The sequence below is a fragment of the Panthera pardus genome, unplaced genomic scaffold (assembly GCF_024362965.1).
Source record: "Panthera pardus isolate Hobbes unplaced genomic scaffold, ASM2436296v1 HiC_scaffold_13, whole genome shotgun sequence".
Lineage (NCBI taxonomy): Eukaryota > Metazoa > Chordata > Mammalia > Carnivora > Felidae > Panthera > Panthera pardus.
The window spans coordinates 32,693,532-32,703,695 of NW_026526688.1; the positions used below are offsets into that span (position 1 = coordinate 32,693,532).

The 10,164-nt window shown below is 43.7% G+C and overlaps 1 long non-coding RNA gene across 1 annotated transcript; it reads right to left on the reverse strand.

Annotated features, from left to right (window-relative positions):
* Positions 1-230: 230 nt before the first annotated feature.
* Positions 231-3,789, reverse strand: LOC109277406 (uncharacterized). The gene is made up of 3 exons (XR_008421471.1): positions 3,673-3,789; positions 1,875-2,032; positions 231-648 (listed from the first exon to the last, which is right to left on the reverse strand). It is a non-coding gene; the product is annotated as an uncharacterized LOC109277406 (long non-coding RNA).
* Between the last annotated feature and the right edge of the window lie 6,375 nt (positions 3,790-10,164).

Here is a 10,164-nt window from a genome sequence, read left to right on the forward strand (position 1 = left end):
GAGCCCAACGCAGGGCTCCAACTCACAACTGTGAGATCACGGCCTGAGCCGAAGGCGGATGCTTAACCAACTGAGCCACCCAGGCGCCCCTGGAGAAGGTGGTTTAAGGGCTGTGTTTGCTAACCCAGGAGAATGCGCATTTGGGGATGCTGGCTATCGCACAGAGGAAACCTTTCTCAGAAAGAAGCCAAGGTGAGAAAAGGAGAAAGAAAGAAAGTGAAAGTCTCTGGTAGGGTTGTATTGCAGTTCCGATTTCTAAGACTCCGATCTCTGCAGCTCTTCTTTAGATTCTGTGATAAACCTGGTATCTTTCCCAGGTATGTGAGTTGGTAAATAAAGATGGTTTGAGTTGAGTTTCAGTCACGCGCAAGTCAAACAATCCTGATAAATACAGAGATCGAGAAGGTGTGGGGGTAATTAAAGCCCCGGCTGGAAGGCTTCAGACCAAAGGGAGGGAACTCTGCAAGGCAGAGGATCCTGGGGCCCCAGGCAAAGCATCCAACTTGATTCCTTTCCAAATGTACATGGCTACAGATTGCCAACGACTTCTTGGAAGGTGGAGAAAGAACATAGGCTTATTTTATGCAAGATCCCAAACTCTCAGGTGGCAGGGTGACCTGGGTAGGGTTTCTTTCAAGCTGCATTTGTCTGTGAAAACCGATTGGTAAAGCAACCTGTAACCATTGAAGCGACTAGCTAACAGAGTAACCTGCGATGTCTCTAATTTGGGCAGCTCCTGCTTTTCAAGTGCAATGTGGCTCCGGAGACAATATCATTGATTAGATTGTCATGTTCCAAAATCCCAAGTGCGAGTGCGCTCAGCGGTGGCATTGTGTTAGAGGGGAAAACGTGGGGGTTGGAAAAGCATTAAAAACGGAGTCAGACATCATACTCTCTCACCCAATCCCCACTATGTGCAAGGGTGAAGGGTGTCACCTCAGTGTTCGAGCCATGAGACTCTAACAGCTCCTATGGGGATAGAGCCAATAGCCTTGGCCTTGGTCTCATTAGTACCAAGCTCTAGCCAGCTGAATTAATCATAGAAATGAACACTTGTCCATGTAAGACACGTTTTCCCAGGGCACTTAAGCTCTGGGTTTAAAGGGAAGTTACATGAATAGTTGCAATCCATATTTTGCTGAGTTTTTCTACTCTGCTTGCTCTAATGGAATATCCAACTTCCTAACAAGCTCCCCAGAATTATGTCTGGGGCCTCTTGAGGGGATTTTCCCATGCACAGAAATAAGCCCTGATGGCTCTAGTGTGGAGTTCACCTCCAAACTCTTTTTTCCATCCTCCTTCTCCATCACCAAAAGGATTGCCATTGTGTGCTTTGGACACCGGCAATGCCCCCAACACCATACTCCACAGACATAAAGAAAAATCTTCCTCTAATTCCTAACACCCCACTACAGGAACCACTAGTGCACCGTGTAAGCACATGCACACAACTTTGACCTTGTCAAAGTGATCCCACAGAAGTGCTGTGCTACACCCCAAATCTTAAAGGGACCCTTTATACAGAGTGCCATTTTCCGTTCCCATATAGAGTTCTTTTATTTCCCAAGGACCCAGGGGAATCCATGGGGTTCCACGGGGAACCAGGCTCCAAAACAGCTCCCACCCTCTCCTCCAGCCCCCTGCCTCCCCGCCTGAGCGTGCCCTTCACCTGCGAACACACCTCTCCCTGCGGTCATCCAAAGCATACTCCAGGGGGGTCCGTGATCAATCCGTAGTTAACCAGCTTTGGGCTTCACTTTGATGTTTTGGAGGCATGTGCGTAATTTCTACTTTTGCATAGCAGGACAGACAATACAGCAAATGCTCTTGAGCTCAGGAATGTTTGTGGAGGAAGACTCATTGCCTCAGCTCACCTTAAAGAAGGGGTCACAGTCCAGCATGCCTCACAGTAGAGTGGAGAAGACGAATATGATAGAGATCAACTTAGATGACAGGCTGGAATTTATTTATTTTTCTCTGTTCCTTGCCTGACATCTTACGGAGCTCTGTAGGAACCACTGACATAGAAAGGCTACCTGCAAAGCCGAAGAAACCAAATGGGTTGGGACTACATACAAGCCACTGTCTAGGGAGGTCAGTCTTTAACAGAGAGTGCTACAAGTTCTTGGACTACGTGGTAACTTTTCAGATTCAAATTCAAATCCAACTCTTCAGTACCGGGGCCCCCTTATTTTTCTAATCCTGTGTTAGGAACTTGCTTCTACATTGTCCCATTTAATCTCCATGATTAAACTGTGCTATAGCCATGATACTTGAAACAAACTATATTGCTTTGTCATTTGTCCTGTAAGTAATGCATGTTCACTCTAAAGCAAAAAAAACCAACCATCAAAAAGACAAAAGGAGACATTTTAAAATAATTTATCATTCCTGGGGCACCTGGCTGGCTCAGTCGGTTAAGTATCCGACTTTGGCTCAGGTCATGATCTCATGGTCCATGGGTTTGAACCCTGCATCAGGCTCTGTGCTGACAGCTCAGAGCCTGAAACCTGCTTCAGATTCTACGTGTCTCGCTCTCTCTGTCCCTCCCCAGCTCGCGTTCTGTCTCTCTCTCTCTCTCAAAAATAAATAAACATTACAAAAACTTTTAAATAAAAATAAAAATATCTATCATTCCTACGCCTAGAGAAAAGTGTTTTTAATACTTTGATATATATGATATATATTATTCTACCCCATCTTCCTATGCATATATAACATGTAACTTTATGATATAATTTTAAGCTACTTTTTTTGCAGAACAAGATAATAGTGAATATTTTTCCTTGACATTAAATATAATGTTTTTCTACCACATGCTAAAGTTACACGAAGTTCCATCATACACCCATACCATGATACATTTAACTGATTCCCCATTGTTGGAAACTTAAGCTGTGCCCAATTTTTAGTTATTATAAAGGTGCTTTGATCAACATTCTAAACGCAAAATCTTTGCACATAGGCTTGATTATTCCTTTCAGACTGATTCCTACAAGTAGAATTTATGGGTCACAGCACAGTGCAATTTCAAGGCTTTTCTTCTGCATTTCCAAATACCCCTCTGGAAAAGTTACAGCAATTTACATGGCCACAAGTGGTATTAAAAAAAAAAAAAAAAAAAAAAAAAAACTTATTTCCCTGCAACACTGCCAGCATTTTTATTTTTATCTTCGCCAATTTTTTGGAAGAAAAATTAACTTTCAGTTGTTTAAATGTGCAACTCTTGACATTTACCAGGGAGGTTAGATATGTTTTTCATGGGTTCACTGGCCATTTATTTACATTTCTTCTTATGTAAAGTGATGTTCATTTCTTCTATCTGTTTTCTATTAACTTGTTCCTCTTTTTCTTGTTGATTTCTAAATGCTTTATGAAATCTTCCATATGCATCATAAATATCTTGTGATTAACTCTTTCATAGGTACCAAAACTATGGCCTTCCCGTTTGCTTTTGAATATTATTTAGTATTTGGTATACATAAGTGATCATGATAAACTTTTACGGAATCAAATTATTCCGTATTTTTCTTTAGGGTTTTTGCACTTCCCAGCACACTTAGAAAGGCCTCCCAAGATCATTTTAAACATGACCTCACCATTTTTTAAAACTGTGATTTTTTTTTTTTTCACATTTTAAGCTTTACTTTGGGTGTGGTCTGAAGCAGAAACCTACCTTTATTAAATGGCTAGTCATGATCACAGAATCCATTCTCTTCCCACTGACCTGGAAGGTCAGTGTGATCCCATAAAAAAAATCCGGTTATACTGGGAGGCTCTTTCTATGCCATTTTGTTGATTTCACACTGAGTGTCTCTCATCATTCTCGAGAGTCCTGCCTTTTCCATTTATCCTGCGCGACCACTGGGAGCTGGACTCCTTTTCTACACAAAATGAAGACAAGTCACCTGCTTTGAGATCTCCTTGAAAAGCAAAGAGCGAACATAATGATTAACCGCGGGTATTTTTAAATCTAAGGGTGTCATTTCAAAGGAAACCATTCCTAAAGAAATGGACTTTAATCCCAGTGTTTTTGTTACTATTAGCCATTAGCAACTGAAAGGGGGTGGGGTGAAGTCCTGCTAAAACACTTGTCTCTCTCTCCGTTAACCCTTGAGTTACACGGAAATGCAGTTAAAGGAAGGTGGGAGTTGGCCAGAATAGCAATGCTGTACAAGTCACATATACGAAGCAGAGAGCAGTGACCTATCCATATGGCCATTTTCATCTGTTGCCGCTCCTTTCAAATGGCAGAGAAAGAAGCCACTTATGATATTGGGTAGTGTAAATAGGCCTTTGACCCTGCACCAAAGACCTCTATCACTCACTGTTTTGAATCTGTTTCTGGTCAACTCAGTTGGCCCAAATGCAGCTCTAATGAGCCTGAGGTCACGGGTTCAATACCAGTGTGGTCTAATTACCAATAAGTCAACTGTTTCAGGGTCTCCGTTTGTATTTCTAAACCAAGCCAGCCATTTTGCATATGCCCAGCTTTGGTCACTCAGGGGACAAGGTGAGAGAGCACAGATAAATCAGAACACATCTCCCACCGTACTGGGACGTGCTCTCGATGCCCTGCTGTTGGCAGTTCGGTAGCAGGATTTTGGATATGAGCGAGGAGAGCACATTTTTATACTGGAACGACAGCCATCAGTAATTGGAATATTCTCCGCCCCACCCTGCCGAGGATAACCCCCGTCTCAGAGGACTTATTATTCTTATTTAGAGGACAGAGATTGGGGGGTGGGGGGGGGGGGGTGGAATCCGGTGCTTTAACAGGAATGTTTCAGTAGCCACCGATACCTACGGGGAAAATCAAAAAATTAAATGGAGAGGCCACCCTCCTCTTTAATTTCATTATGAAGTAAATAAAACATGTTAAAGAGAACTTGGAAAACAAGCAAAGGAAGACAACATCCAATCTCAGCCACACAACACGTGCACGATGAGACATTCTAGACGTTACTTTTCGTGATCCTTTCAACGCCTTGCACAAATAGCACTTTCCAGGAGGAATAAACATTTTTCGAGAGAATGGGACTCACCTACCATCTCTAACAAAGCTATTATTTTCACTTTTCCCTGAAAGGCTTCCAGGCCTCACCCACAGAAGCACTGTGTTCTGAGTGACCCCTTCTAAATGCACAGGCCCTCAAGGGTGTCGACCCATCAACCCCGCAAAAGGCCCATAATCAAAATCTCCCAGGAAATAGAAGACGCCCCAGTATTCCCAAGGACGCTTACACTTCACACACTAAAGAAGTTTCTAATCACAAGTATTCAGCACGCTATCATTTGGAAGACATCAAGGGGGCGGGGGGGGGGGGGGAGGTTGTGGGGGAGGGGTAAGAAATAAGTCCTCCTGCCTCATGCGACTGCGCAGAATTGGCGTCTCCCCTTTAGAACGTACTGTAATTTCTCATGGAAACACTTTGTGGAAAGCCAGTCATATATCGTAGCCCCTAAGTATGAAACCACGGGTCCCTCCAACCACACGAAACAGCTGTGCCCTCAGAGGAAAGGTCATCTGCTGCAGTCGTGTTTCTTTTTACTTTTAAAGAAATGTCAGGCCATGTTTTATGCGGTCCTTATGACAGGGTGCTGTTTATTGTATCACTAAGCTGCCATAACTTCAGGACGAGGAAACTGCCTTTATTTGGAGAGTATATATCTTTCTGACTTGCAGGAAAGATGAAAATTAAGAACGGCCCTTTTTCGGAGTGGGTCTAAGTATTCTTTGACAGTCTCCTACAATATTTCAAACATCTTCGTCAGACCCATAAAACCTGATGCTGGCCTCACTCAGCCCAGCTGAAGCTAGGTCGGAGTTAGGACATTTATCGCAAGTGTGGTGTGAATGCTGCCACTGGGCAGATGTTTTTGGCCAAGGATTTTAAACCAGCTTGCTTGGTGACCCCAAGGACAATGAAGCGTACATAAAGAGATCAGCCGGCGTTAGGCGGTAATAATGATACCTAATGTTTAGCATGTGCCCAGCGCTGTGCCAAGCATTCCACGTGCGTGATCTCAATTTGTCCTCGCATCTGCGAGGACACCATTAATAGTCCTGTGATACGGATAAGAAAGCGAAGATAGAGAGAAACCAAGGGGTTCCTGGGTGGCTCAGTCCGTTGGGCGTCCGACTCTTTGTTTTCGGCTCAAGTCATGATCTCACGGGTCACGGGGACTGAGCCCCACGTTGGGCTGTGTCCTGACCGCGTGGAATCTGCTTGGGATACTCTCTCTCTCCCTCTCTCTCTCTCTGCCCCTCCCCCATTTGTGCCCACTCCCTCTTTCTCTCTTTCTCTGTCTCAGAATAAATAAATAAAACATTTTTTTAGAAAAAAGAAAGAAGAAAGAAAGAAAGAAAGAAAGAAAGAAAGAAAGAAAGAAAAGGAGGGAGAAAAAAAGAAAGAAAGAAAGAAAGAAAGAAAAGGAGGGAGAAAGAAAGAAAGAAAGAAAGAAAGAAAGAAAGAAAGAAAGAAATCAAGCAACTTGCCCAAGTTTACTGCTGGGTCAAGCAAGGGTGCCAGGACTCAAACTCAGGCCTCATCACTCTGAGCCACACATGTAATTAACGTATGTTGGTCACATGATGTTCCCCAGGCACTGTGGTCCCACATAACAATGACTGTCTCCAGGGTCCTGGCACCTTACTCTTATTATCGAAACTGTATCAGAGAACATAGGTCCCTTCCACATGGTAACTCAACCGTGTGACAGCTTGCATTTGGAATCAGTTGTGTGCGACCTCCAACTCCCTACTCTGATGTCAACGTTCTTGACGTGGAGAGCTTTCTAGAGGTGAGAAGGAAAGGGAAGTGGAAACGTTTTCAAGAACCCCCTTCAGAACTTGACTGTCTAAGGATCAGTTGGGGAGGGAACGTGACAAAGCCACTCGAGAGTTCTGTTTGAAATCCTTGCCAAATTCCGTTTCAGTGGGTTTTTAGTCTAGAGCAGGTGATTTTTCAGGAACGCCAAGCTGCTTCAGAAATCAGCTTGGGTCTGGACCAAGCTTATGATGGACAAGTGGTTGCTTAACTAGACGCAACCCGGTCGTGTAAGTTAGTCAGGCAGTACTTTGCCCGGGATCACTCAGCTGGGTGTGGTCTCCTGCCATTCAGGCAAGTCTCCTGCCACTCACAAGTCTCTTGGGGGATGGGGACCCCATGAGGTTCAGATCAAGTAGGTGAGGAGCCTGTGAAATCTTTTTCTGCTTAGATTAAAGCCACAAGGGAGGCCAACAGCTGACATACACATTTTACTTTCTCTCCCTCCCCTCAGGTTACCCCCCACCCCACATTCACCTACCTTGCTCCCTCTCTTCTCCCTCCTTCTTCAGCCACCCTGAGATGGTGGGAAATCACTGGATAGGTGGGCCGGCTTCCAGCCCTTGCTCTGATACTCACTAGCTTTGTAACTCTAGACACGCTGCTTAACCTATGTCTTTCGACCTCATTGCTTCATTTTTTTTTTTTCCAGCGGATTTGTATTAAATGCCAAATGAAATGCTCATATTTCATCAGCAACATGGGGAGTTACGCCCAGTGGACTCTTCAGTCCTTTCTAGGTTTAAAATGCTGTGACTCTCCCTCTGCTATGATGCTCCTTTCCTTTCCTTTATCATCTTCTTCCTTCCTTCTGTATACTTCCTTCCTCTGTAACCTTGTTCCAGTCCATCTCTGAGGCTCTCTCTGACACCGAAGCAAAGAGACAAAGATAGAGGAGAGAAATTCATAGATGGAGGGACTTTCCTTCCTTCTATCCTTCCTTCCTTCCTTCCTTCCTTCCTTCCTTCTTAAGGAAGGACCCCATGGCACTTTTCTTTGGCTTTGGGGGGCCTAAAGAAACCTCCCTTAATTCATTTGTTCATTCAGGCAAACTTTCTGAGAGTCTATAAGTACCAGCATTTTGTTAGGCATGGTAATGATAATAACCACCAATGGCATCTGGAAAATATTTGCTCACTCTGATATGCAAACCATGGTTCCTCGGGGGAATCCAAGGAGCCGATACTCATTATAATCACTTGCCAATACAGGGATGCCCAAACCAAGCACATGGACGGCCTTAAAAGTGACAGCCTCAGAAGCCCATTGGAATAAAGACTTCCCGAGGATGTGATTCCAATGGCCTGCCAGACCATCGGCAAGTGCCAGCTCTGTGTGTCTAATGCACCTAGCTTTCCTGCTTGAAAATTCCACAGGGTTTGAGGACTAGTTACACCAGTGCTGTCCAACAGAACTCGAGGATCACGGGAATGTTCTACATCTCTGCTGTCCGATAGCCACACGTAGCTAATGGCTACCACATGGGGCAGCACAGATACAGAACATTACAAGCTCATAAGAAAGGACGTAGGACACCCCCCCCCCCCGGACCTGATAAAGCAAATATGTGCAATGTATGTCAGATGATATTGTATCAGATGATGGGGAGTTACGAGTCATCAAACCCTGAATTGTGGGATTTTTAAGAAGAAAAGTGCCAAAACAAGAAGGGAGAAATTTTAGTCTTCAGCAGTTTCCGGTGACCCTGGCACATAGTAGGTCTCAGAAACTCCACTGGATGGATGAATGGTTGCTACTCATTCTGATTGGGCTGTTGTGGTTTTTAGAAAGCACAGACACCCATGCACATTAGCTTAAGCAAATGATGGCAGTAGTTGTAGAAAAGCTCTACTTGTTTTGCACAGGGGGTAGGAACTTTCAGACGTCCAAAATCAGCTAAAGAGAGCTAGGTCTCACAGCGATTGGGTGGCTCTGGAATATGCCTTCACAACTTTTTTTTTCTTTTTTTTTTTTTTTTAATTTTTTTTTTTTTAACGTTTATTTATTTTTGAGACAGAGAGAGAGACAGAGCATGAACGGGGGAGGGTCAGAGAGAGAGGGAGACACAGAATCGGAAGCAGGCTCCAGGCTCTGGGCCATCATCAGCCCAGAGCCCGACGTGGGGCTTGAACTCACGGACCGTGAGATCGTGACCTGAGCTGAAGTCGGACACTTAACCGACTGAGCCACCCAGGCACCCCCACAACTTTTTTTTTAAAGACCACGGGGGAGGTGCAGGGGGGAAAAAAGTTACAGAAAGGGACGGAGGCAAACCATAAGAGACTCTTAAATACTGAGAACAAACTGAGGGTTGATGCGAGTGGGGGAGGGGGGAAAGTGGGTGATGGGTATTGAGGAGGGTACCTGGTGGGATGGGCACTGGGTGTTGTATGGAAACCAATTTGACAATTAATTATATTTTTTAAAAAAGTACCAAGGAAGAATGATATAAAAGATAGCCCTGAGTTAAATGTTACATAATCAAGTCAATACAAAAACCATGCTATTGTTAAAAAAAAAAAAAAAAATTAATAACCTGATGTCAGACACCTATAAAAACTGTATAAGCACTTTTCTGGGTTTTAGCACTGATAAATGTCAATGATAAAATGATAAAAATGGCATTTAAAGGGTATATCAAAGGCAAGAAGAATAAGGAAATCTTCATACTTGGGGCAAAGGTTGATGCTAGTTGATCATGGATCCTGTTCATTTTTTTCCTCCTATTTTATCTCAAGGAGATTGATATTCATATAAGAGAATGCAAACATTTTAAGAGATAAGCCAAAGTTATTATAATCCACCTCATTGCCCTCAGCGAGTTCAAATGTCCAGGTCGACACAAGATTCTGCCACCAGAATCTTGTAGAAATAATGAAAGTTGAAATGTTATAGGTATTTTCTGAAAAACTGTGGAGAATGAGAGAGGTCTCAGTAGGCTGGAAAGGATTAAACATTTTCCCAGTTTTCAAGAAAGGGTAGAAAAAAGGCTCCATCAGCTGAAGACCAATAGGCTTGGTGACGATCTCTAGAGCAATTTCCAAGCGGGTTTAAATGGAAATGGTTTGTGGACACACTTCGAAAGGAAAGCAGTGATCACCAAGAGTCACAATGGGTTCACTAAGAATAAATCATGCCCGTCCACCCTCCATTCTGCCTTTGGCACAGAGAATTGCAAAAACACATACTAAATTGCACTTCAGCAAGGCACTTGACGGGGTCTCTCATTAGATCCTTTGGACAAGATTTGGAAATTTGAGCTAAATGCTGGTACCATTGGATAGATTAGTAAGCACTTGGATGGCTATCCTCAAAGAGTTGTGATTAATAGATG